This window comes from Canis lupus, chromosome 32, assembly GCF_048164855.1.
Source record: "Canis lupus baileyi chromosome 32, mCanLup2.hap1, whole genome shotgun sequence".
NCBI lineage: Eukaryota > Metazoa > Chordata > Mammalia > Carnivora > Canidae > Canis > Canis lupus.
In genome coordinates, this window is record NC_132869.1 from 31,396,031 (window position 1) to 31,423,513 (window position 27,483).

General features: G+C 42.3%; 2 long non-coding RNA genes across 3 annotated transcripts in view; one reads left to right on the forward strand and one right to left on the reverse strand.

The window, feature by feature from the left end:
- Window positions 1–4,864, forward strand: part of LOC140623068 (uncharacterized) — a 21,937-nt gene extending 17,073 nt beyond the window's left edge. For both annotated transcript variants that reach the window (XR_012022744.1, XR_012022745.1), the window contains exon 4: window positions 2,610–4,864. This is a non-coding gene — a long non-coding RNA (uncharacterized lncRNA). The remainder of the gene's footprint in view (window positions 1–2,609) is intronic.
- On the reverse strand, window positions 1,449–11,377 carry LOC140623069 (uncharacterized). The gene is made up of 3 exons (XR_012022746.1): window positions 11,292–11,377; window positions 5,454–5,614; window positions 1,449–1,949 (listed from the first exon to the last, which is right to left on the reverse strand). It is a non-coding gene; the product is annotated as an uncharacterized lncRNA (long non-coding RNA).
- Window positions 11,378–27,483: the final 16,106 nt, after the last annotated feature.

Genomic DNA, 27,483 nt, shown 5'->3' on the forward strand with positions numbered 1-27,483 from the left:
CTTTCTGATATTTCCCACACATTTCTTCTCCCTTCCCTTATATTCCCTTTCACTATTATTTATATTCCCCAATGAATGAGAACATATAATGTTTGTCCTTCTCCGATTGACTTATTTCACTCAGCATAATACCCTCCAGTTCTATCCACGTTGAAGCAAATGGTGGGTATTTGTCATTTCTAATGGCTGAGGAATATTCCATTGTATACATAAACCACATCTTCTTTATCCATTCATCTTTCGATGGACACCGAGGCTCCTTCCACAGTTTGGCTATTGTGGACATTGCTGCTATAAACATCAGGGTGCAGGTGTCCCGGCGTTTCATTGCATCTGAATCTTTGGGGTAAATCCCCAACAGTGCAATTGCTGGGTCGTAGGGCAGGTCTATTTTTAACACAAAGAAGATTTTAGATTAATAATCTATCCTGAAAAAAAAAAAATCTATCCTGAGAACTAACAATCTATCCTAAGAGAGAAAACATTAAGGAAGGAAAAAGCAAGAATCATGTTTTTGTCCCCATGGTACAAAACAGACTCTTGCAGAGCCACTGAGCTGAACATCTTGAGGGAGCACCATTCACATCGAGGTCAATGTGAATAGTGCCCCCAGGTTGCATAGTACACAACATACACAGCTGTACATGAGGCCCCGGCCTGACACATAGTGAGTGTTTAGTGAATGAATGAGCAAGCAAGTGAGTGAGCATGTGTGCACACATACACATCGTGTGTGTGGCATTTAGCACAGTTTTAACTGGAAAGAAAAATTAATCAAATTAGAATGAGTATCCCTGGTTAGTGGGGTCCCACAGCACAAACCACTTTGCTTTGGTGCGAAAAAGTGAGAAAACGACCAAATAAATTGTGTACATCAGATAGAGATTCAGAGAAAAAAAGAACTTTGACCTAATGTTGCAGGTTAAAAATAATAATAGTAATAATAAATAACTCATTTTGGTTAATGGTGACACCTAGTGGTGTATCAAAATTTGTGTTTATTCTTCCCATCTCTTTCCTTTGCTTCTATTTGTCGGTAGCCAAAATAGCCAACCCATGTGACTATTTAAATTCAAATGAATTAAAAATAATAATAAAAAAATAAATTCAAATGAATTAAAACTAAATGAAATGAAAAATTGAGTACGTCACATTTCAGGTGCTCAGTGGCACTAGTGGCCGCTGCATTCAGCGCAGAATGTGATCTCCATCATTGCAGAAAACTCTACAGGAAAGCCCCAGCCTGGAGCTTCGTTATCTACCTGTCTTGTCTCTTTTTACTTGTCACCACCTCTTCTCTAAGTGGTGATTCTGCTCCTGCCCCTCCCTCCCTCCCTAGTTTATTTGGTAGCTTTCTGTTTTCTGTATATTATTATGTAAACTCATCAAAGTGACCTTGCCAAGTGAACACAAAAATATATAATCATGTTGGACAGTTTATTCAGGACAGTCAATGATTCACAGCATCTTGTTTTCCATGCATTGGAACACATCAAAATATTTTTAAACTCAACACATCAACACATCATTTAAAACAATTATAGCCCAAGCTTTTTTTTTTTTGTTCTGCTTTTTAAATCCACAGGTTTCTGCCTTTCTACTGTCTTGAGTTAAAGTAGCTTTAAAATTAAATAGTATATCTTTTTGTAATGCCTGAAAAAAATTTTTGTAAGATTTTATTTTTTTTAAGATTTTATTTATTTACTCATGAGAGACACACAGAGAGAGAAGTAGAGAGATAAGTAGGTTCCACACAGGGAGCCCGATGTGGGACTCAATCCTGGGACTCCAGGATCACACCCTGGGCCAAAGGCAGGTGCTCAACCACTGAGCCACCCAGGTGTCCCAAGATTTTAGTTTTAAGTGATCTCTATACCCAGTGTGGGGCTTGAACTCATAATCCTGAGATCAAGGATCTCACGCTCTACCAACTGAGCCAGCCAGGTGCCCTGAAAAAAAATAAAAAAAAAAAACTTTTTATGCATAGAACAGCTTTGAAATAATACACAAATTTTTGTTGAATACTCTTTTATAATATTTTTACCAGATTTTTATGCATGTGTATATATGTATCTGTGTATGTATTTGTCTCCATGTATAACTTTTTAAATTACATTCTAAATTACTTTTGAAATGTAAAATCGTATCTGAAAATAAATGTCACAACCCTGAGAGGATCAAACCAAAGACTTTCCAGGAAGAATGAGCTCTTGGAGAGAAGGTAATTTCTGAATGAGACTGCAACATTTGAGTGGTGATGCATCTCTTTAAAGAGATAGAGAAGGGGAAGAGAGAGGTATCACCGCATTAACTTTAGATTTATGTCTAATGACAATTTGCCCAGAATCAGAATGCACTAACCAGTGGCCCTCTTGACTGTTGATAGAAATTTACATTTAAATTAAATTTAAATTTAATTTAGAAATGAAGCCTTCCTTTTCCTTCCCACCCCTAATCAGAGAGGAATGACAGGGTCTGTCCCTTTAGCACCCCCCTCAAAAGGGACCTTGGAAAATGCTAACAGCTTGGATTCCCACTTCACTGTCCCTAAGGGCTTGATGAACAAAGTGAAAGTGACCATCTTTCTTCCTTTTCCTCCACTCCCCCAGCTCGGTATGGCCACCTGTCCTCCTTAGAACCACCGGATTTCAAGGAAAAAAGGATGAAGCTTGCGATCTCCCCTGACTTCACATCTGGCTTCAGCCCAAAGTTACTCAAAACTTGAATTTAGGTAGGATTTATGTAAAGACTTGTATTTCTTATTGATTGAGAGAGAGAGTGCACATGCACAAGTTGAAGGGATTGGAAGAGCAGAGGGAGAGGGAGAGAGAGAATCTCCAGGAGACTCCCCACTGAGCAGGGCACCCCATGTGGGGCTGGATCTCATGACCAGAGATCATGACCTGAACAGAAACCAAGAGTCGGGCACTTAGTTGACTGAGCCACCCAGGTGCCCCAAGACTTATATTTCTTTAAAGAGGGATTTGGGGACCAGGAAAGAACCAGCATGCCTGTAATATAAGTAACAGCTCTACTGCCAATTTGAGAAAAAGGGAAACTGAGGCAGGGCACAGTAAATGTGATGTGAGCCAGTACTTTTGCAGCCAGTACTTTTGACTTCCCATAAGCCAATTCACATCAAAACCATATAATCATATGCCCAAACCAAACTGTAGCATCTCTGTGGATTCCTCTAAATAAAGTGCCGCCTGGACCATGCCACCCAGGGGATGGTTTGTGGTTCTTTCTGACTGAGGACTTCTGTGGTGCCAGCCTGGCCTCGGGCGGAATCATGGTCTTCCTAAAGGAACAGAGGTTTATGTGTTGGCTCCCTGGGACACTCAGGAGTCCCTTTCTCATGCTGCTCTGTGTTGGAAAGACAAATAGCCTATCCCTTTGGCACAGGACCATCATGGTCCTTATCCCAAGGCAGACAGGCCGTGGGAATTGGAAAACTCAGGATCATCATGCTGCAAAAGCCTTAAAACACTCCCAGTCCATCCTCCATTTTATGGAGCAGGACACTGAGGCCCCAAAAGGTTAGGAGGTCAAGTCACCTTCACCTTTAAGATTATGTGAGGGGAGTACAGTGCTGCAGCCTCCCACCAGGCCTCCCAAACTACTTGGCGCTGCTTCGCCTGCACCATCCCAGCATCCCTGAAGCCCCCTGTGCAAAGACTTCCTCTAGCCTCATGGAAAGATGTGAACACCTTCACAGTATCCATTCATTAATATGAGGATTGACACTGAGGATTACTCAAGCATGTGTTTTCATGCCAGATTTTATTTTATTTATTATTATTTTTTAAAAGATTTTATTTCTTGAGAGAGTGCACATGTGTGAGAGCAGGGGGAGGGGCAGAGGGAAAGGGAGAGAGAATCTCAAGCAGACTCCCGGCTGAGTGCGGATCCAGCTCTGAGCTCCATCTCTTGACCCGGAGTTCATGACCTGAGCTGAAATTAAGAGTTAGATGCTCAACCGGCTGAGCCACCCAGGTGCCCCTGGGTCAGATTTTAAATATACATCTGTGCTAATAAAAGTAGCAACTAGGGCAGCCCCGCTGGCTCAGCGGTTTAGTGCTGCCTGCACCCCGGGGTGTGATCCTGGAGACTCGGGATCGAGTCCCATGTCGGGCTCCCTGCATGGAGCCTGCTTCTCCCTCTCCCTCTGCCTGTGTCTCTGCCTCTCTCTGTGTGTCTCTATGAATAAATAAATAAATAAATAATCTTAAAATAAATAAAAGTAGCAATTAGCCACATGTAGCGACTGAGCTCTTGAAATGCAGCTACTATAAATTAACATGTGCTGTAACTGTAAAATATACATCAGAATTTGTAGTTGGTATGAAAAAGTACTTAATAATTTTCATGCTGATTGCATATTGAAATAACATTTTAGCTATATCAGATATTATTTAGTGTACTACTAAAATTTATGGATGAAAAAATAAAATTTATGGATGTGTTTTTACTTTTTAAAATGTGGCTACTAGAAGATTTAAAATGACATCTGGTTCACATTACATATCTGTTGGACAAGAGTATAGACCCTGCCTTCTGCTTTGCATTCATCTGATATTCAGTTAGAATCACTTGGTGTACGTGCACTTAACATACTTATCCTAGAGGAAGGGGGAGGAGGGGAGACAGAGGGAAAAAAGCAGGTGACTTTGTGTCCCACGGAGTGTGAAATAGGACATAATGATTCCACTGTCCCCTTCGGGAGGGGGGTCCCAATTCCCATGCTTGGCTCCCATTGGGTGAACGCCTTATACTTTCCCAAGAGTAGAGTCCAGTGTTTTTCCACCTGCACCAACGTGGATAAAGCTCAAGAACCTGACATTGTTGTAGATGCCTACAGATAATTGGCTGTACATAAAATTGTAAAACTGCAAAGCAATATATTACATATAGGCATGCATGGGAATGATAAATACCAATTAGGGATGCTTTCGCCTCTAGGGAGAGCGGAAGGAGAATGTGACTGGGAAGTGCCCCTAATAGTCTTTCTTTAGCTAGGTGGCGTTATGCATTGTTTGGTATTTATTTTCTGTCCTTTGTCTGGACCAGAAATATTTCATAATATAAGTGCTTAAAATGCATACTTTTCACAGACTAGTGAGATGCTGGTAGAGGCAGCATGTATTTTTGGTGTATATGTGTTTTGGTTGCTTAATATTGTTAGTGCAAATTCCTAGGTTATGCTCTATTTATTCCCTAAGAAGCCCATTGCTAATATGGGGAACTCCCAAAGGAAGGATTGCCTTTAAACTACTTTTCCTTTAAAATACAGGTATGTGGATTATATATACACACTCACAGTGACTTGGGGATGCCACAATGTTTCACTTATCAAATGCTACATAACAAACCACTCCCAGGACCTAATGACTTCAAACAAAATAATTTATTTCTCCTAATTTTGTGGGCTGGTTGGGTTTTACTGGTCTCACCTGGGCTTATGCAAGCAGCTGCTTCCATCTGGAGCTCAATTGAACTGGAAGGTCCAAAAAGCCTCACTGACGTCTGGCAGCAGTTCTGGGCTGTCCTCCAGGTGGCCTCTCACCCTCCAGTAGGGCAGACTAGCTTCTTTTTGTGGCAGTCCAAGGGCATTCTGAGTGACAAAGGCAGAAGCTGTAACTCCTTTTGAGGTCTAGGCCCTGAACTCCTGGGATGCCAGCTTAGCCACCTAATATTGGCCAAAGCAGGTCACTGCCCTCATGAAAAGATAGGAAAATAGACTCTGCCTCTTGGTGGGAGGAGCTGCAAAGAATCTATGGCTGGATTTCATTCACCACACATGTATTAAAATATTCATTTGCTCATTTGAAGTACACATGATACAGGGCGAACCTGGAAAGTGTAATCTGAATTTCCACCATTTCCCTTAACTGGTTAAAAGAAAAAGCATCTACCATTGAACCATCCAAATGAAGAAGTTTTAATTCTATTTAAACCTAGATAATTTTTTAAAAAATAATATTCTTTTTTTTAATGGAAAAATAAAAGAGTGTCTTTTTAAGCAAGAATGATGAAATTCAGGCCTGCAAATTGAGTCCCTGGCAGGAGCATCTGCTACCACTTAATATTTAACTACGTAAGCCTCAGACAATGAGAACGGGTGGGATTTCATAGTTTGGAACTTACCAAGCTCCATCTATTTGCTACACTCATTTTTAGTTCCTGTGGAAATCTGCATTTTAGGAAGACAATTTGAAGGGCACAAAATAAAGCTAAGAGGAGTGTGAGCAAGGGGAAGACAGCTCCAGCAGGACAGCAGGTGCAAGGGTTCTGTCTCCACCTGAGTGCAGCTGAGTATTTGTTACATGGGATTGTTACATGGGTACTTCCAGGGGAAAAAGAAAATTAATTTGGGGGAAAAACCGTTCTGGAATGGCTCCTGTTTTCATCTCCAAACCGTCTTCTCAGTCTGTAAGACTGTATTCAGTGAAAGAAAAAGTGTCCTGGAAATGATGGACACACTCAGGCATCAGGAAAAGTCACTGGTAGAAGGAAGTAGGTGATTTTCTTGAGGAGAAATGACCAATGACCCCAGCAATTCACAGAGTATGGAGCAGAATCAGGGGCCTGGAGCCAGGCTGAAAACAAGTTAGAGTAAGGCAGGTGCGTAAGGCAGGTGCAAATGGTCTGACTTGGAGGCGCCAGAAAGGGCAAGCCCTGCTCCCTCAAGAATCTGCTCGCTTCCTTCCTGCAATGATCCTGCAAAACATTAGCTGGCCTTCTAAAAATGAGAAAAAAGAGAAAGGGAAGCAAAAGGAAGACCCTGAGACATCACCCACCAGGACCAACAGCCAAGATGGGGCTGTTTCGAGCAGGTTGCAAGGCACCCCAAAAAGAGAAGTTAGTTAAGGCCTGTTGGTGGCTGTGGAGTCCTGCCTCGCCCCTCACTAGCCGTTTGAACTTGGGTGAGTAATAGAATACCTCTGAATGTCAAGTTTTTATTTTTTTATTTTTTAAAGATTTTATTTATTTATTCATGAGGGACACAGAGAGAGAGGCAGAGACATAGGCAGAGGGAGAAGCAGACTCCTCCCTGCGGGGAGCCTGATGCGAGACTCGATCCCAGGCCCCTGGGATCACGCCCTGAGCTGAAGGCAGACAGACGCTCAACCACTGAGCCACTCAGGTGTCCCTGAATGTCAAGTTTTTATCTGTAAAATGGGAGCCTAAGGTGATGTGCATTGTGGGTCAGGCATGCAGTAAACCCTGTTTAAATAACTTAAACTGGGGCAGCCCCGGTGGCTCAGCGGTTTGGCGCGGCCTTCAGTCCGGGGCCTGGTCCCGGGGTCCTGGGATCGAGTCCCACGTCAGGCTCCCTGCATGGAGCCTGCTTCTCCCTCTGCCTGTGTCTCTGCCTCTGTCTCTCATGAATAAATAAATAAAATCTTTAAAAAATAAATTAAAAAATAACTTAGACTTCCTCTGGCCGGGATCCAGTGGGCCCAGAGGTGCAAATCTCAGCATGACTTCAATTGTTAAACATCTTGTTGTCTTAAGAGGCAAAGGTAGGTGCACCTGGGTGGCTCTATCAGTTAAGCCAGGTCATGATCTCAGGGTCTTGAAATCCATCCCCTCCTCAGGCTCGGAGCTGGTGATATAGCCTGCTTGAGATTCTTGCTCTCCCTCTGCCCTTCCCCTCCCCGTAACCCGCTCCCCCCCCCCCAGCTTTTTTTAAAGAAAGAGGCAAAGGTAAATACTTCTTGAGAGCCTCAGATTTCCAAATGTTGCCTGCATTTCTGCATTGGTGTCACTCCAGATATAATATGCTAACTCTTTTAATGGTGGATTTTCCTTCCCACAAAGCCTTTAAAAATAATATAATTTCTCTGAGTTGTGTGCCGTTTGCCAGGAGACAGGAGAGTAGAGAAAATGATCTGTTGAGTTTTACTTTTAAGCATAATATAATCCTTGAATTAACTTTAAAACATATTTATTGCACATTTACTATGTGCCAGGCAAATACAAGCACTCAGGTGAGACAAAGAAAAGTAAAACACAGTTCTTGCTCTTGGAGAGTTTCTGGTCCAGAAGGAGCTAAATCTAGGATATAGTTACACTCGAGGACCACCACCAGGTAGGAAGAAGGTAAACCAGGGGTTTTGAAGGAAGGGTAGCATTTTCTCTAGATTTTCAGATCAACAACACTCTAATAAAAATAATGCCCTAAAAAGTAGTGATTTTCCTTTCTGTGTTCCCTTATAAATCCTTACTTCAAACATTTTTGTGATTTTTACAGTATATTCGCAGTACAGTTTTGTACTCTCCTGAGCATCAAGTTATAAGCATTTTCTTTTGCTAAATAGTTTCCATCATAATTTCCATCTGTTAGTGAATATAATTTCCTTTCCCATCCTCCACCGTAGGATAATTGGGCTATTTCCAGTTTTTTCATAGTTACAATTTATGATGTAAAGGATATCTTTATGCATGTGGCTTTTTTTCTTCTTTAGCATCATTTTCTTTAGCTTAGGTTTGCAAAGTAGGATTGGTGGAGGTCAAAGAGCATGAATATTTCTATCTCTTGAAATATATTGCTCTGTTGCCCCCTTCTACCCCCCAAAAAAGTTGGACCCATTAACAATGTCACCAGCAATCTGTTTCACCAATATGTCAGCATTGGGTGATTTTTTTTTAATTTTTATTTATTTATGATAGAGAGAGAGAGGCGCAGAGACACAGGCAGAGGGAGAAGCAGGCTCCATGCACCGGGAGCCCAATGTGGGATTCGATCCCGGGTCTCCAGGATCGCGCCCTGGGCCAAAGGCAGGCGCCAAACCGCTGCGCCACCCAGGGATCCCCACTGGGTGATTTTTTTGTTTTTGTTTTTGATTTTTGTTTTTTTTTTTAATCTGCTCGTTTCATAGCTATGCCACAGTGCTTCATTGTTGTTTTATTTTTTTTTTTTTTATTTATTTATGATAGTTACACAGAGAGAGAGAGAGAGAGAGAGGGGCACAGAGACACAGGCAGAGGGAGAAGCAGGCTCCATGCACCGGGAGCCTGACGTGGGATTCGATCCCGGGTCTCCAGGATCGCGCCCTGGGCCAAAGGCAGGCGCCAAACCGCTACGCCACCCAGGGATCCCTTCATTGTTGTTTTAATTCACATTTCTGTAATAACTATGTTTCCATATCCTTCCTGGTTGTACATTGTAGTGACTTCCTGCTCAGGTCAGGTGAACAGGATTCTGCAGGCAGAGAGCTGGTGAATGGGCCCTTTGGGGAGAACAAATGGCTCAGGCAGGTGCAGAGGTAGAGGGAAGACCTTTTTTTTTTTTTAAGAATTCTATTTATTTATTTGACAGCACAAGCAGGAAGAGTGGCAGGGAGAGGGAGAAGCAGGCTCCCCACTGAGCAGGGAGCCTGATGTGGGGCCCCATCCCAGAACCCTGGTATCATGACCTGAAGGCAAATACTTAACTGACTGAGCCACCCAGGTACCCCGACACAGACTTTTTGAATGAGGTGTAGGGTAGACCAAAAAGAGGACTGGTGGAGGTGAGGCTAGAAGGGAAAGTGAGACAACACGTGCAAAAGTTTGCTTTGAATCCTATGGGGGTTTTAGTTTGTTTAATTTGTACAAAATGCCTCGTAGGACTGAAAAATTGGGATGCTCTCTTTGCACTCTGATGAATCCATGGCCCCAGCACCCAGAACATCCAGCTCCATGTGCCCCGGTCACCTCTAGTCAAACAAATTCCTGCCCCCTCCCATCTTTTGGACCTGGGGCCTGCTGGTTCCCTTGCTCCGGCCCACCTGTCTCCCCTCCTCCGGGGCCCTGGCCTCCCAGGGGCCATCCCACACTCACTCACAGGGCACGGCATGGTTCATGCTACTTGATTTGAGCTCTGTCCACCTGGCCCAGCCCAGCACCCAGCATCAGTCCTGGGCATTGGATCACCAGGTTTACATTCCTCCTGCGCCCACCCCAGCACCCTTGAGGATGTGTTCCCTCTGTCCTGCAAGAGGATTAAAAACCACCCAACTGGGAAAGAGGCATCCATGGTGTCTTTCCTTGTCTACCGGGAAAACTGGGCAGCCTGAAGCAGAACTATGGAGGAGGAGGGTGTCGTCCTTTGAGAAAGCACCTAGTCCTTGGTTCCTGAGTTCTGTGGAATCTTTGGTAGTAGTGTTTGCAAGTATGCAAATCCCAGATGTGAAATAAGGCTCCCTAGACAGTGGCCTGGGAGCTCCCTCTGAGACAAGGGTTCCACTTCTGACTTTCAATAAGCAGACTTTTTGATAGCCCTTGGTTCCACCGCTTCCAACTGCATGCCTTTGGGAAACTTCTTCACCCCACTAAACCTCAGTCTCCACGTGAAGTGGGACTAATAAAACCAACGCGAGCTATTGCAAGGATTAAATGGAATAATGTACATAGAGGACTTAATGCCTGGTGACATTCCATAAATGGTTGTCACAATAATTTGGGTTGATTTCGTCAGCTGCCTACCTCTGTGCCGATTCTGAGTTCAACACCCATGATGAAGTTGCTGAACATCTGGCCCCAAGCCCTCAGATCATACCACATACCCAGGGCCATGGCCTCCAACCAAGTCTCTAGACCAGAGATTCCTTTCAGACATCTTGGGTGGGTCAAAATGTGGGTCTCCCAGTGCCCGCCCATGTTAGTAGCCACTGTTCCTCCAGGGCAGGCAGAGGGGAGACAAAACCAAATCCATGGACACAAGTACAACAACCTTCCAATTAGCTGGACTGCACCCAGGGGCTGAGGTGGGGCTTTTCCCCAAAGGCATCGCGGCTTCCACACTGGTTAGGGGGCTTGCAGCACATGGCACAGCCAAGTCTCAGAGGCCCCTGACGGGCTACTTAGCACGGGGTGCTCTGCTCAACCCCCAGAGCCAATGTCATTCCCTCCTGGTGCTCTCCCCATGGGAGGGGGAAGGCTGAGGACTCTACCCCTGGGTGCTCTGTGTGGACAAGCTCCACTTGTCTTGGAGGGAGGTGTGAAATCATGTCTGTGGCAGCGCTGTGGAAGCAGCAAAGAGCCACACTAGCGTAGGGATCCCAACCATGAGTTCTGGCCTGAGCTACGCCCCTCGGCTTCACTGACCACTGGAGGCAGCTGCGGCCTGTGATAGTTAAGCAGATTGCATGGTTCCCCAGCATGGGTTTTCAGTACTTCCTTTCTTTTCAGACAAGACAGATTAAATCACATCCTCATCAAACTGGAGAGATGCCCCCAGCTGGGGTCTGGCATAAGCTGTGTGGATGATATCATTCACATTCCAAGCTTGTCCCCACACTTACCTGGCGCATATCCCCTAAGGGAAATCTGGCAGCTCCAAAAAGGAGAAAAACAGTTGCTTTTGATCCTGGACTACAGTTGGCTCTCCTATTGCGGGAGAGCAATTATTAACTCGTCTTAACTTGACGTTCAAAAACATCTCAATACCTGTTTTTTATTAACTATACCCCAGCAGACAGTATAAGACAAATGAAGGAAAAGGTAAAGCTTTGAACGTTATCTTAGGGACCCGCTGGAGGAAGAGTTTAAAAGAACAATCATATGAGGGTGTATTCAGTGCTTCCCTCCCCTACATACTGCCTGCATTCTCTCTTGATCGTGACAAAGATGTTGGGGCCTGTTATTGCCATTTTTAAACAAATGGGTCTCAGCTATTGGAATCATCAATATTTTATCTGTTTTTTTTTTTTTTACAATGAAAAAGAAATTAAGCCTTATGTCCACTTTTAGTAAAGCAGTAGGGATACTTTTCGTCCTGTACCAAAACACAAGTTCCAGTAAATGTGTTGGTTGCAGGATTCTTTTTTTTTTTTTTAAGATTTTATTTATTTGAGAGAGCAAGAGAGAGAGAGAGCACAAGCAGGGGAGGGGGAAAGGGAGAAGCAGGCTCCCCGTGGAGCAGGGAGTCCGATGTGGGACTCGATCCCAGGACCCTGGGATCATGACCTGAGCCAAAGGCAGATGCTTAACCGGCTGAGCCACCTGGGCCCCCAGGTTGCATGACTCTTGTATGTTCTTTGAAAATTTCCCGTCTGTTCTTTGGGTGGGCTCAATGCTTACATTTGCAGGGGCTAAAACAAGAATTTAAGTGGGAGCTCTGTGGCCCACAGCAGCTCGTGCTGCTGCTCTGTGCACATTGTGTTCTGCTCCTCACCACAGAGGCCTTGTATTGTGTAAAGATGATCCCGTCCAAACTTCATTCTTGTGCTCCCAACAGAGCGCCCCTTGGCTACCTCTTGGGGTCCCAAGTGTGCACATCAGACACACTGCCCACCTTTGGGAAGACGGATCTGGGGAAAAGCTCATCAAAGGCCCTAGAGGAGGTCTTGGGATCATTTCAACAGAGAATCCCAGGGCCCTAGGGCCCCAGGCCCCCAGAGTCTCATTTGGAAGGCACTTCTTATCCCTGGCCCCCCTTGACTCCTTACTCCATGGGGAAGAGCCCATGCAGAAGAGGGCCTGAGCAGATGGTCCTATAAAGCAGAGTGTATAGGGAAGGAACCCTGACTGCTCCAAGGGCGATATTGAGGACTGTGTGCCAATGCCAGCCGAGCTGGGAAGCCAAGGGGAGAAGCATTGGCTGTCCTAGTTCTAGAGGACTGATAAGCATATCCCTGGCCCTGATGGAAGGCCCCAGAGTGGAACTCAGAAGGACTGTGCCCTCACCACCTAAAATGTCTCTTTAAAGCTGGCCTCAGCCCACGCATTCCCAATTTATTCCCAGCATGTTTCCAATTAAGGACTACCCCCCCCACACACACACACACTTCGCCCCGCCCCCTCCCTAAAATGATCTAGGCCTGAAGCAGCGAATGCAGTAGATTTAACCCATGAGGCCCCATTAAGTGTGCAGAACTGACAAGGTGCAGAAATCAGAGGGCAGATCCGCTCAAAGACCAGACAGGAGAACAGGTGAGAAAAATGGATGCTCAGCCCTTCCTTCTGTTCCTGAGTTAGAGGACCTGGATGAAGGTGCTTACAGACCTAGGATTCAGTGGGAAAGGAATAGTGTGGAAGCTGGTCCTGAAACCCGCCACTTAAGTCACATAACAACTTGTTATGAGCCTCGGGTTCTTGACTATAAAACAAAAATAGATCTCACAGGGCTATGATGTGTGTGTTGAGATAATGTAGATGAAAACATTTTATGCTATAAAGTGCTTCACAGATGTAAGAGTGTTACTGGGTAATTTGGAGATCTTTACAAGTCACTTTTAAGAAATCATTTTAACGAGATGTACTTTGTATACCATAAAATTCACCCATTTGGGGTGTACAACTTGGTGATTTTTTTCCGGTAAAGTAAGAGTTATGCAACTTCAGCTATAATCCAGTTTTAGAATATTCCATCACCCTAAAGGGACCCCTGATGCCCATTTGCTGCAGAGCCACATTCACAATCCCGCACCCCCCATGCCCGAGGCAACCATTGATCTGGTTTCTGTTGCTTTAGATTTGTCCTTTCTGGACATTTCCTCTAAACGGAGTCATATAATATGTAATCTTTTACATTCGAGTTACTTTTTACAACGTTTTATATGTTGTCGTTTCCTTTTCCACCCAGCAATTCCCAACTCATCCAGTGTTTATGTCTTGAGTTGGCCTTTGAACCTCACTTAGGGTTCCCTAAAGAAATGATGTTATAAGTCATAGTTAAGTTCCCAGGCCAACTCCCAATGCCTATTTAACCCTAAACAGAGCCAAACTAGAGTATAAATACTTCTCCCAGCCTGAACTTTGGGTCCTGGGAGGAAGAGGCCACAGGATTCTTAAGGGACATAGGAAAGGATTCCCTCCTGCTTTAGCCTAGACAACATGCTAGTAACATCTCTGGGGTGGGCAGCTCTTTCTAGATTGAAGTGGGATCCTTGGATCTACCTGCATTAGAATTCATTCACTCAACAGAAGCATTTTGAGAGCTGCTACGAACCAACCGTCTATTCTTGGCCCTGTCCCCGACTTAGAATCTCTGGGGGTAGACCCCAGGAATCTATCGTATTTTACAAGCTCTCCAAGAGATGAGAATGCACAAGAAAGTCTGCGCCTTCTCTGCTGGATTGGCTGTCCCTGAATTTAGGAGGCTCTAAGCCATCCAGGCCTAGGCTAGCCACAAAATATCAATGACCTGCCTCCCCTCCATTAACAAAATGGTGTAGCTCTTGTCTGCTAGATAATAAAAGAGCATCCAACATCCAGTACTGCCCCCGTACATTTCTGTATTTTCCAAATTTTCTTGTCAAATAGTTTAAAATTAGAAAGAGGGAAAACATAAATAACAACATAGACAAAACTGGATTCTATGACCCCTGTCCTTCTCTGCTCAGAACCCTATTATTTTTTTTTTTTCAGAACCCTATTATAACTGCACTTAATAGTTTGTTGATTGTCTTTCTCCCTCTGGCTGGTACACAAGCTCCTGGAGGGCAGGCTGCCTTTGCTATATTCCTACTGCCTTGCAGCAGCTGGCAAATAGTAGGTGCTCCGTGAGAATCTGCTCAGGATTGTAAAAGATAACAAATCTGGGGGCACCTGGGTGGCTCAGCAGGAGTCTACTTGAGATTTTCTCTCTCCCTCTTTGTCCCTCCTCCCCCCTTAAATAAATAAATCTCCTTTAAAAATAAACAAAATAAAAAAGATAACAAATCTGATAGAACAACTCAATACGTGGGGTTGATGCTCCTATATACTTGAAGGTAGTTAAATTTTTCAGAGACTGTTTCTAAGTGCCAGATGGATGCCTGATGATTCCCTGGAGTTTCTGGCAGAAATTAAGGGAAAATGAAAAGTCCAGGCTTTTTGAAGAAAGATGATTTGGGGCCCAGAGGTCATCAGAGGCAGGCTCCTGCTTTTCACTACCTCTTTCCAGTCTGTGGTACTTTGTTACAGCCGCCCAAGAAATTTATACACTGCCTCGCCTCACTACCATTTTTCCTTCGCTCTTGCTGTACCCTGGGATTATGTCCCTCCCAAAAGTGTTAGGACATAAGTTTGGCCTCAGGCTCTGTTGTCTAAGGCAGTTAAAAATAGTATATATATTTTTAAAATATATTTTATATATATTTTTGTATATATAAATAATGGTAATATGTATTATATATACATTTGTATATATAAGCATATATTTGTATATATAAGCATATATTTGTGTACCTATGTATACATGAGGTGAACTTTGATGCATGAAAGGTAGGAGATGATTTTTTATATATGTATATATCATATAGCATATAGTTGAGTCTATTTTCTTATCCAATATGACAGTCTTTGTTTTAATTTGGATATTTAGCCCATTTACATTTGTTGTGAATGTTGATATGGTTAGCTTTAATTCTATATATACATATATAAAATTATAGGAGATGATTTTTAGGAGGGATATGTTTATAAATGTGTAAATTGGGCCCTGGGTGGCTCAATGGTTGGGCATCTGCCTTTGGCTCAGGTTGGGATCCTGGGATCAAGTCCCTCATTGGGCTCCCTGCAGGGAGCCTGCTTCTCTCTCTGCCTGTGTCTCTGCCTCTCTCTCTCTGTATCTCTCATAAATAAATAAATAAAATCTTTTTTTAAATGCATAAATTATTTTTGAAAGAACACATAAGAAACTGGTAAAAATCATTGCCTCTGCAGAGGAGGAGTGGCAGAGGACAAGGATGAGAGAGAGAATTTTCTGTTTTTCTTTTTGTACCCTTCGCATGTTGAACAATGTGGATTTGTTGGGGTTTTTAAGGTAGAATTTAAAATATTTCAAAGACAGCATAGGAAGGCCAGAGGCCCTAAGGAGGACACAGTGTGTGTAGAGTAACTCATGTAGAATGACCTTGATGGCCAGACAATAGATGAGAGATATGATGTCCCAGAAGCCAGCATATTTTGCGCCAAAGCCTAGTCAAAGTGGATCACATTGCAGGGAGTGAACAAGGGCAGGTGTCTCCCTCCACTCTGGTGATACACATAAGCCCCCAGGATAACGGAGGATGGGTGCCCTAGGGAAAAGAGAGGAGAAAATACTGATTTCACTGAGCTTAAAATTAAAATGACCCAGAAAACCCTCAAGTGTCTGAATTTGCCTGGAATCACCTGTTGTCTTGTTGGTACGTTATATTTCACTAGAAGGCAAGATGGGAACTCATGGTAGTGTTGCAAGTTACATTATAGAAAAATAAAATTAGGTTTCCTTTTCTGGATATCCAAAGTTGTAGCCTGGGAAGTGTAACACCCACACGTGTGTTAACTGGCTTAGTCCTGTCAACCACTCCTGCAAGGTTGGTATCACCCTCATTTTATAGATGGGAAAACCAAGACTTAGAGAAGTTAAATGACTTAATTGAGGTTGTATAACATTTAAGTGTTAGAGCTGAGTGTTAGTGTCAAAGCTAGGTGCTCTGGATCCCAAAGCTAATGCTCTCTTCAGGACTCCATATTCTCTGTTAAGTGGGGTTTATTTCAGCATTTTTCCAAGAGAGGTTCACACATCTGCCAATTAAAAGGCCAGCTGGCTTTTAACCAAATGATGCTTTTGGGTTGTGAGTAGGAGAGACCGAAATAGGAGAGGAAAGGGAAAAATAGAGGGAAAGACATGAAGCCCCACTCCCACCCATCTCTGTTTCTCTTTCTGGAGCCTCCTGTCCAACTGGTTCCTTCTCCTTTCAACACAATTTGATTTAGATGTGTCTCCACTCAGCCCAAATTCCTGGTGATCCAGGATTTGGGGGGCCTGACTTGCAAAGGTTTGAGCTGACAAACTGGGCCATCATTTCAAGCAACAGGATGTCTATTATTACCAGTCCCCCAAGAGACAGTGATGATCTGGGTGTGTCTTGATGGTGAACAGTCACAGTCTGTTTTCTCAGTCTGGCTTTTTAAAATTCAAAGGATTCTGCTCCCAACTGGTTCTGTGTGATCAAAGAGCAACAATATTCCTGTGGCAAAACCTTATAGATTATTTATATAAAAATAAAAAGGATGCCTGAAACTATGGAAACTGGAAATCTTCTGACCTAATTATGGTTAGTAATAGGAGAGCTTCATGTTTATCCAACACTTCCTTTCCCTTAGGCCCCAGAGTTATGAACTCCATTTCCTGCTGATCTACTTATTCTAACAGTTATTGGGAAAGAGGTTTTAAAAATCTCAAATGATAATTATGCCTTTGTTTATAACTCCTTGCGGTTTTTTTCAGTTTTTGCCTCATGTATTTTGAAGCTCTATTATAAGGTGTACAAATGGTTAAGATTATTGAATTGACTCCTTTGTCATTATTTTATTACTCTATCTCTGAAATCTGCTTTGTCTGATATTCATATAACCACTCCAGTTTTCTTTTGACTAGTGTTAGCATGGTGTATTTTTTGTATCCTTTGACTTTTAACCTATTTGTGTTTTTATAAAGTGTTTTTCTTGTTGATAGCATATAGTTGAGTCTATTTTCTTATCCAATATGACAGTCTTTGTTTTAATTTGGATATTTAGCCCATTTACATTTGTTGTGAATGTTGATATGGTTAGCTTTAATTCTATCATCTTGCATTTTGTTTTCTATTTTTCTGATTTTTTTTTTGTTCATTTTGCTCTCGTTCTGCTTTTTTGGGGGGATAATTAGATAGTCTTCATAATTCTATTTCTCTCTTTTTTTAAAAAAATATTTATTCATGAGAGACCCAGAGAGAGGCAGGGACATAGGCAGAGGGAGAAGCAGGCTTCCCACAGGGGGCCTGATGTGGGACTCGATCCCAGGACTCCAGGATCATGCCCTGAGCTGAAGGCAGACGCTCAACCACTGAGCCACCCAGGGATCCCTCTTTTCTTGATTTATTAGCTATAACTCTTTGTTGTGCTATTTTAGTGACTGCTTTAGGGCTTATAGTATACATCTTTAACTTATCACAGTTTAACTTCAATTGACATTATAGCACTTGTTGTGTAACATAAGAACTTTATAATATAAAAATCTTATAAAACGTACCCTTCTGGCCTTTGGGTATTGTCATACATTATTTCTAAATGATGGCATTATTATTTTTGCTTTTTTTAAAAGAAAAAAACTTTTAATTTTTAAAAGGTTATATTATTTCACAAAGAGAGAGAGCATGCGCACAAGTTGAGAGAGAAGCAGAGGGAGCAGGAGAAGCAAACTCAGGAGTCCCACGTGGGGCTCAATCTCACGACCCTGGGATCATGACCTGAGCTGAAGGTAGACATTTAACTGATTGAACCACCCAGGTGCCCCTATTTTTGCTCAAAACAGTCGACTCTCTCTCTCTCTCTCTTTTTTTTTAAAGATTTTATTTATTTATTCATGAAACACAGAGAGAGAAGCAGACACAGAAGCAGATTCCCTCTCAGGAGCCTGATGCAGGACTCAATCCCAAGACCCTGGGATCATGACCTGAGCTAAAAGCAGACATTCAACCACTGAGCCACCCAGGCATCCCTAAACATTCAACTCTCTCTTTTTTTTTTTTTTTTAACTCTCTTCTAAGGAGATGATTTAGCTAAGAAGAAAAAAGTCTTTAAATTGCTGACATAGTTGTCATTTCTGATGCTCTTCTTTTATGAGGATCTAGGTTTCCCTCTGGTATTGTTTTCCTTCTGCTTATAAGACTTCCAACAACATTTCTTGTAGAGTAAGTCTGTTAGTGATGAATTTTTTCAGCTTTTGAGTATCTGAAAAAGTATCTTACCTTTCTTTTTTCTTCCTATAACTCTCTTCTGCACATGCATAACCTTTCCCATTATTAACATCCTCCACCAAAATGGAACATTTGTTGTAATTATCCCTACATTGACATATGACAATCATCCAAAGCCCACAGTTTACCTTAGGGTTCTCTCTTTGTGTTGTACATTCTATGGGTTTAGACAAATGTATGGACATGTATCCACTGTGGTAGTATCTTATGGAGTATTTTTACTGTCCTAAAAGTCCTCTGTGCTCTGCCGATTCATTCCTCTCACTCTAACTCCAGGCAATCTTTTTGCTGTCTCCATAATTTTGCCTTTTCCAGAATGTCATATGGTTGAAATCATACAGTATATAGCCTCTTTGGGTTGACTTCTTTCAGTTAGTAATATGCATGTCTTTTCATGGCATGATAGTTCATTCTTTTTTAGCACAGAATAATATTCCATCTGGATGTAACACAGTTTATTTATTCATTCATCTATTGAAGGACGTCTTGGTTGCTTCCAAGGTCTGGCAATTATGAATAAAGCTGCTATAAACCAAGGAGTGCAATTCTTCATCATATGGAAAGAACATGTTTAGTTTTATGAGAAACCTTCAAACTATCTTCCAAGTGGTTGTATCATTTTGCATTCACACTAGCAGGAATGAGAGTTCTGTTGTTCCGCATCCCCACCAGCAATTTGCCAGTGTTGACAGTGTACCAGATTTTGGCTATTTTAATAGGCATATAGTGACATCTCATTGTTTTAATTTGCATTTCCCTGATGACATATAATATGGAGTATCTTTTCTTTTTTTTTATTTTTTATTTTTTTATGGAGTATCTTTTCATATACTTATTTATCATCTGTATATCTTCTTTGGTGAGGTGTCTATTAAAGTTTTTTTATTACATTTCTTTTTTTCTTATTGAGTTTTAAGAGTTCTTCATATATTTTGAATAACAATCCTTTATCTGTTATGTCTTTTGCAAATATTTTCTCCTAGTTTGTGGCTTATCTTCTCATTCTCTTATCTTCATTTTTAAAGATATTTTCATTGAGTATAGAAATCAAGTTTGGTAGTTTTTTTTTTTTTCTTTTAGTACTTTAAAGACGTCATTCCTCTGTCTTCTAGCTTGCTTTGTTTCTAACAAAAAAAAATCTGTCATCTATTTTTGTTTCTCTGTAATATGTCTTTTTCCTCAGCTATTTTTTATTCTCTCTTTATCACTGGCTTTAAGCAATTTGATTATGATGATGTGCCTTGATGATGCTTTCTTCATGCTTTTGTGCTTAGGATTTGTCAAGCTTCCTGGATCTGTAGGTTTATGGTTTTTACCAAATTTAGAATATTTTTGGCCATTATTTCCTCAAATATTATTTTTGGTCGCCTGGGCCCCCATTCCAGAGACTCTAGTTTCTAAATTACACATATCTTAGGCCACTAAAGTTATGCCACATTTTACTGATACGCTAACTTCTCTCAAGTTTTTTTTTTCCCCAAGTTTCATTTTGAATAGTTCCTATTGCTATCTCCAAGTTCACTCTTCTTTTCTCTGCAATGTATAATCTATTAATCCTAGCTACATTTTTCATCTTGCACATCATAGTTTTCATCTTTAAAAGTTCAATTTGGGCCTAGTTTAATCTTCCATGTCTCTACTATCATGGTCATTCTTTCCTCTAGCTTCTCAAAATATAGTCCTAATAACTTTTTAAAAATATTATATGTGGAGTTATATCATCTGCATTCTTTCTGGGTCAGTTTTAACTCACTGATTTTTTTTTTTCTTATTCTGGATTGTACTTTCCTGCTTTTACGCATGTCTAGTACTTTTTGTTTGGTTGCCAAACATTGTGAATTTCACTTTGTTGGATGTGAATATTTTTGTATTTATATAAATATTCTTGAGTTTTGTTCTGGAATGCAATTAAGTTGGCAATAATTTGATCATTTCAGGGCTTATTTTTGAATTTTGTTAGACTAGATCAGAGTTACATTTAGTTTCGAGTTAATTTTTTCTCTCAAGGCAAAATTTCCTTAGTACTCTCGTCAATGCCTCTTGATTTGTGATGTTTTCCGCTCTGGCTGTTGGGAGCAGGAGTTACTTTGGGCTCTACATGACCTCTGAGTACTGTTCCCTCAAATCCTTTTGAGTGGCCCTTTCTCTTGTCTCAGCAAGATTCTTCACATGCATGGGCTGGCCAGTACTCAAATGTGTACCCAAGGGCACCCTTTGCAGATCTTCATTGTTCTCTCTCCTCTCTGCTACTTTGTCATGTGACCTCTGTTGCTTTGGCTTCCCTGGACCCCATCTCTGTTACTCAACTTGGAGAATCTCCTGGTCTCTGCCTGGGTTCCCCTCTATTTGCTGCAGCCTGAAAACTTTCATCAGGCAGTGAGCTAGGTGATTGTAGTGTCTACTTCATTACTTCTTCGTCTCCTTTGTTGCTATTATTTCAAATATTTTGTCCAGTTTTTTAGTAGTTTTGCACAATAGATTCAATCCTTGTTACTCCATCTTGAGTAGAAATAGAAATAGAAGTCCTTTAACTAATATTAAATGTCCCTCTCTGCTTATGGGGCAGAGGACTTTCCCATGTGGCTGGTCCATGACTATGAATCCTTAAAGCAGCCCACCAGGTCTATCCCACCACCACCACCCTTAGGGACTTATGTACAGATCTACCTGACTTGGGCACTCTTCAGAGGCAAATGTTACACCACCCTTTTTTTTTTTTTTTTAAAAGATTTTATTCATGAGAGACACAGAGGCAGAGACACAGGCAGAGAGAGAAGCAGGCTCCCTGTGGGTAGCCTGACGCGAGACTCAATCCTGGGACCACGGGACTATGACCTGAGCCAAAGGCAGATGCTAAATCGCTGAGCCACCCAGGCTGCCCTATACCACCCTTAAATTGACAGCCAAACATTGTGTTTGGAACAACAAAGAAAGAGTTGAAAAATCCGTTAACAAGACAGACCTGTATTCCTATAAGTCCACTTGGTCTGTCTTGCTCCCCATGACAAAAGTAGAAGTAACCTGGAATTGACACTACCCCAAAAATTCTACTGGTCCTGAGTCACTAGGCCCCTAAAAGCATAATATCCCATCTAGTAACCTAATGGTTTAGCCCACAGGCCATTACCCTCAGGCCATCTCTTTTTGCCCTATTTTGTTAGCAATGGTGATGGAGAATCATGGCTACTTTGATATTCTGATGGCCTCATAATCAAACTCATTCTCTAGAGTCTGCTACTCAGTAGGAGATCCATAAAGGAGCAGAAGTATATCTGATGGCTTAGAAATGCAGAATTTCAAGTCCCAACCCATACCTACCAAATGAGACTCTGCAAGTTAACAAGATCTTGAAAAGATTTACGTGCAGATTAAAGTTTGAGAAAGTCTGTTCTAGAGGAAGGATTCTGAGGGTATGTCTGTGATAAAGTCCATCTGGCACAAAAACTTTTCAGTGTGAGGCTGTGTCCCCAGTGTATCCATACCCTCAATCTTGACCTCAGTACAGGGCCTTTGTCCGTCCAACGCCTAGTACAGTCAAAGACATGCATTCCTTATAGGGCCTCTGCCTCTAGATATTTACCATAATGGGGTACCTGGGTGGCTCATTCATTTAAGCATCCAACTCGGTTTCAGCTCACATCATAATCTCAGGGTCCTGAGGTGGAGCCCCTCATCGGGCTCTGCACTGAGAGTGGAGCCTGCTTAAATTCTCTCTCTCCTCCCTCCTCTTTGAAACAAGCAAACAACTCCCACAACGTGTACATAAGGAGACTTGTGCAAGAAGATCCATTGCAATACAGTTTGCAGTAGCAAAGAATTGGAAACAATTTGGGTGTCGCATAACACAAGAATGGATAAATGCATCACCATAAATTCATTGTCTTAGTTTGAGGCCCCCCAAAACAGACCCTGAGACAAGGATACAAGTACAAGTAGTTTATGTGGGAGGTGATCAGATGTGTGACCGATGAAGAAGCCAAAGTGTGTTCTTGTGGCAGATAAGGACATGGTGCCCAAAGTCCCCTTTAGGGAAGGTGTCACTACCCAACTGCAGGGGTTGGGGTTAGCAGGGGGTCTGCGTCAGCTTCCAAGAGCATCCCCACCCGAGGTCATGCCCTCAGCGAGGGACTGAGAGAAGCAGACGTTTTGGATCAGTGTGGGACACTCTGAAGGCCACTACTCATTCCTAGCTCCCTGTTGGTTGGCTGGGGCTTTGTCAGGCCTGCATAGCAGTTCTACTTCTCCCTCTGCCCAATCCTGGTTTCTTTGCCTTCCTTTTGAGGGTGTTAATTCTAATAAATGCTTTGTGCTCAAGCTCTGGTTTAGCACTTGCTAAACCAGAAGCCAGTCTGAGATGATTATCAAGCCAGTGACTATTGTGGGCAATTAAATGGAGCTTAACCTCTGAGGACCTGTAGGTGACAGTGCAGGGCAGGTGCCTCAGAGTTACTCTGCTGAGGAGCAAGGCCGCTGCAGAACGTGTCCACCATCTCCCCCAGGCAAGGACGAGGGCTGCTCTGGAGGCTCTTAAATCCCAGCCCTCTGGCCTGGTAGCAGAGCAGGCTCCAGCAGCCAGAGAAACCCTCCAGCAATAATGTAGGGAGCCAGCAGTGGAGGCAGGCCTGTGTGCTGGATCTGGGGAGGCGAGATTCCTGGCCAGCACAGGGACTGCTAAAGTTCATAAAAAGAGTAAACAGCAGCAAAAGTAAATACAATATTTCTATCAATGTGAATAAATTTCACAAAAACATTATTCAGTGAAACAAGCAGGTTGCAGAAGGAGATATACCATATTGTGTCATTTATGGAAAAGTTTAAAACATGCCAAACAAGAACAAGTATTTTTTGAGAGTTATATATTCATAGTAAAAGTAGAAAATATGGGGGATCCCTGGGTGGCGCAGTGGTTTGGCGCCTGCCTTTGGCCCAGGGTGCGATCCTGGAGACCCGGGATCGAATCCCACGTCGGGCTCCCGGTGCATGGAGCCTGCTTCTCCCTCTGCCTGTGTCTCTGCCCCTCTCTCTCTCTGTGTGTGACTATCATAAAGAAAGAAAGGCTGCTCAGAGCCTGAAAAAAAAAAAAAAAGAAAGAAAATATGATGAACAGCAAATTCAAGCAAGTCATAACCACTGGGAGGGAGGGAGGGATGGGATTAGAGGGCACACATTGGGAGGCCTTAAAATAAAACTGTATTTTAAGTGTTTTGGTTTTATACCAGGTAGTAGGTATACATATGACCATTATACTCTAAATTTCTTGTATGTCTGAAAATTTTTTAATTGAAAAGTAATAACCAAAGTAAAATCTTAGTGAAAGAATCCAAATGATCTTAAGAATTAAGGATTTTTTTTCATTTAAAAATGCATCCATGAGAAGAGCACAAGAAAATATAATAAGAACTGTCATTAGAGAGTAGAAATATTTCCATCTTCATACCTTCTCTGTTTGAACTTTTTTTTTTTAACATTATCAGAACCTGCTTTAAAAAAAACAGAAGCACCTATGATTCTACCAATTTAACACCACTATTTTCTTTTCTTCTTTTTTCTTTTCTTTTTATTTTTCTTTGGAGAGAGAGCAAGAGTGTGAGGTGCAGAGGGAGAGGGAGAGAGAATTTTAAGCAAGCTTCATGCCCAGTGAGGAGTCCATTGCAGGGGCGCAGTCTCATGACCCTGAGGTCACGACTTGAGCCAAAGCCGAGTTGGATGATCAATGAACTGTGCTACCCAGGTGCCCCCTTTTTTCTTTCTTTTTTTAATTGAAGTATAATTGACTCACCAGTTACATTAGTTTCTGGGGTATAACAGTATTCAACAACGCTGTACTTTATGCTGTGCTCACAAGTGTAGCTACCTTGTGTCACCATATAAGGTTATTACAATACCATTGACTAGATCCCCTATGTCATACCTTTCATTCCCATGACTTGTTCATTCCATACCTGGAAGCCTGTATCTCCCTCTCCCCTTCACCCATTTTGCCCTTCCCCTCACCTCTTCCCCTCTGGCAACCACAATTTGTTCTCTGTATTTTTAAGTCTGTTTCTGCTTTTGTTTGTTCATTGTTTTTAGACTCCATGTGTACATGAAGTCATGATATTTGTCTTTCACTGACTGGCTTATTTCACTTAGCATAATACCCTCTAAGTCTATCCATGTTGTCCCAAATGGGAAGAACTCATTCTTTTTTTAAATATTTTATTTATTTATTCATGAGAGACAGAAAAAGAGGCAGGGACATAGAGGGAGAAGCAGGCTCCCCACGGGGAGCCCAATGCAGCACTCGATCCCAAAATCCTGAGATCATGACTGAGCCAAAGGCAGACGCTTAACCAACTGAGCCATTCAGGTGCCCAAACTCATTTTTTTTATGGCTGAATAATATTTCATTGTGTGTGTATTCCGCATCTTCTTTATTCATTCATTAACTAATGGACACCTAGGCTGCTTCTACATCCTGGCTATTGTAAATAATGCTGCAAAAAACAGAGGAGTGTTTATATCCTTTCAAATTAGTGTTTTCATCTTCGTTGGGTAAATACCAGTAGCAGAATTATCAGATGATATAGTATTTCTATTTTTAATTTTTTTTAAAAGATTTTATTTATTCATGAGAGACAAACAGTGAGAGAGAGGCAGAGACACAGGCAGAGGGAGAAGCAGGCTCCACGCAGGGAACCCAATGTGGGACTCGATCCCGGGTCTCCAGAATCAGACCCTGGGCTGAAGGCGGTCCTAAACCGCTGAGCCACCCGGGCTGCCCTAATTTTAATTTTTTTGAAGATCCTCCATACTGTTCCCCAGAGTGGCTGCACCAATTTGCATCCCTACCAATAGCGCATGAGTGTCCCCTTTCTCCACATCCTCATGAGCACTCGTTACTACTTGTCTTTTTGATTTTAGCCATTCTGACCAGTGTGAGGTGATACTTCATTGTAGTTTTGATTTGCATTTCCCTTATGATGAGTGAGGTTGAGCATCTTTTCATGTGTCTGCTGGCCATCTGGATGTCTTCTTTGGAGAAATATCTATTCAGTCCCCTGTCCATTTTTTAATCAGATTATTTGGGTTTTTTGGTGTTGAGTTGTATAAATTCTTTATACATTTTGGGTAGTAAACCTTTATTGGATATATAGCCCACATCTTTTATGTTTTTATATAGAAACATCTTTTCCCATTCCGTAGGTTGCCCTTTTGTTTTGTTGATGGGTTTCCTTAGCTGTATAGAAGCTCTACGACCACTAGCTTCATTTCCATTAATCCCTTTCCAGACTTGCCGGCACACATACATATGGTGAGTTGCCGTCATATTGCACATGTACTTTATACTCTTTTCCTCACTTAATCATATGTGATACGTCCATAAATGTTGCTCCATTTCTAGTCTAAAGAGTCATCCTTTTAATGGCTGCATGATGTTTAGTCGTGTTAGTCAGTGCTTTCAACCAGTTCTCTATTTTCAACATTTTATGTTGCTTCTAAATTTTAGATATTGAAATAACTTTATGATAAATATACTCACGGAGGTTTTTGTTTATGTTAAATATAACCTTAGGATCCCAGGGGTACAATTACTAAGTCAGGGGGTGTGACTGTCTGTGTGGAATTTTGCCACGAAACATATAAAGCTTTCCCTTTGACAATGGCTGTGTACTGAAAGCCCTGGGCTCTCCCAAATGCCTAGGAATCTTCATTTTAGAAATCATCTATTTTGGGCTTGTTTTTGTTTTACTTGGTGGTAGGGAGGCTAGAGAAGACAGCTGGGAGGCTGAAGAAGACAAACTGGGGTTTGCCCAAAGAAATGTCTATTTTCTAAGGGGCATTGACGAATTTAGGAGTGAGGCAGACCTGATTTCTTATCCTGGTTCGACTGCTGAGTTGTGTGACCTTCAGAAAGTGGCCTTCTCTACGATCAGTTTCTTGACCTCTGAAACAGATAATCAACAATGTCTACCTCATGGGTCTATTCTGAGGATGAAGTGAGGAAAAGCACCAAAACTCTAGATGCGAAGCTTGGCCTGTAGTAAGTGCTTCACGGATACAGGCTGCTCCCCCACGGCCCGTGCATGAGAGGTGGAGGCCGGCCCTGCCGAGAGGGAAAGGATGCAGAAGCCCGACCCACAGATCTGCCCCATGACACAGGAGCTTCCTAGATGAAAGGCTGATATTTCTTAGTGGCTCTGATGCTGGTGAAAATGAAATGATTGAAGGAAGGAGAAGGGGAAACTTCTCAGAACCCGGGAGCCTGTATTATCCATCGTAGCCCAGAAATGAGAGGAAGCTGGTGTTCTCTGAACAACTCTTATGTCCCAGGTGTTTCACATGCACTTGCTCCCCCAGGCCTCCCTGCTGTGCGAGGGAAACCTGGTGTCATCGAGGCCACCCATGTTTGCACCCTAATTCCGACCCCCGCAAGCTGGGGAACTACATACAACTGTCTGTGACGTTTCCCCGTGTGCAAAACGGAGGTGATTATCATGCTGGGAAGAAACCATTTCTGTAGAACCCCAGGCACAGAGTTAGACACCTAGTGGCAGCTGTAATTGAAACTTGCCCCCAGTGCTGAGATTGGGGCCAGGTGTCCTGCCTCCGCAAAGTCCCCATGGTCTCCACCACCATTCTTTCTATGCAAATCCCATGGTCTGTGTGGGATTTGAACACCGGAGAAATACTTTTCTGTTGATTCAAGTAAAGGATTCTTCTGGGTGTTTTGTTCAGAGCATTCTATAATCGTGAGATACATCTCTACACTCACTTCTGAAAGTTTCCCTTATTTGGGAGCTCA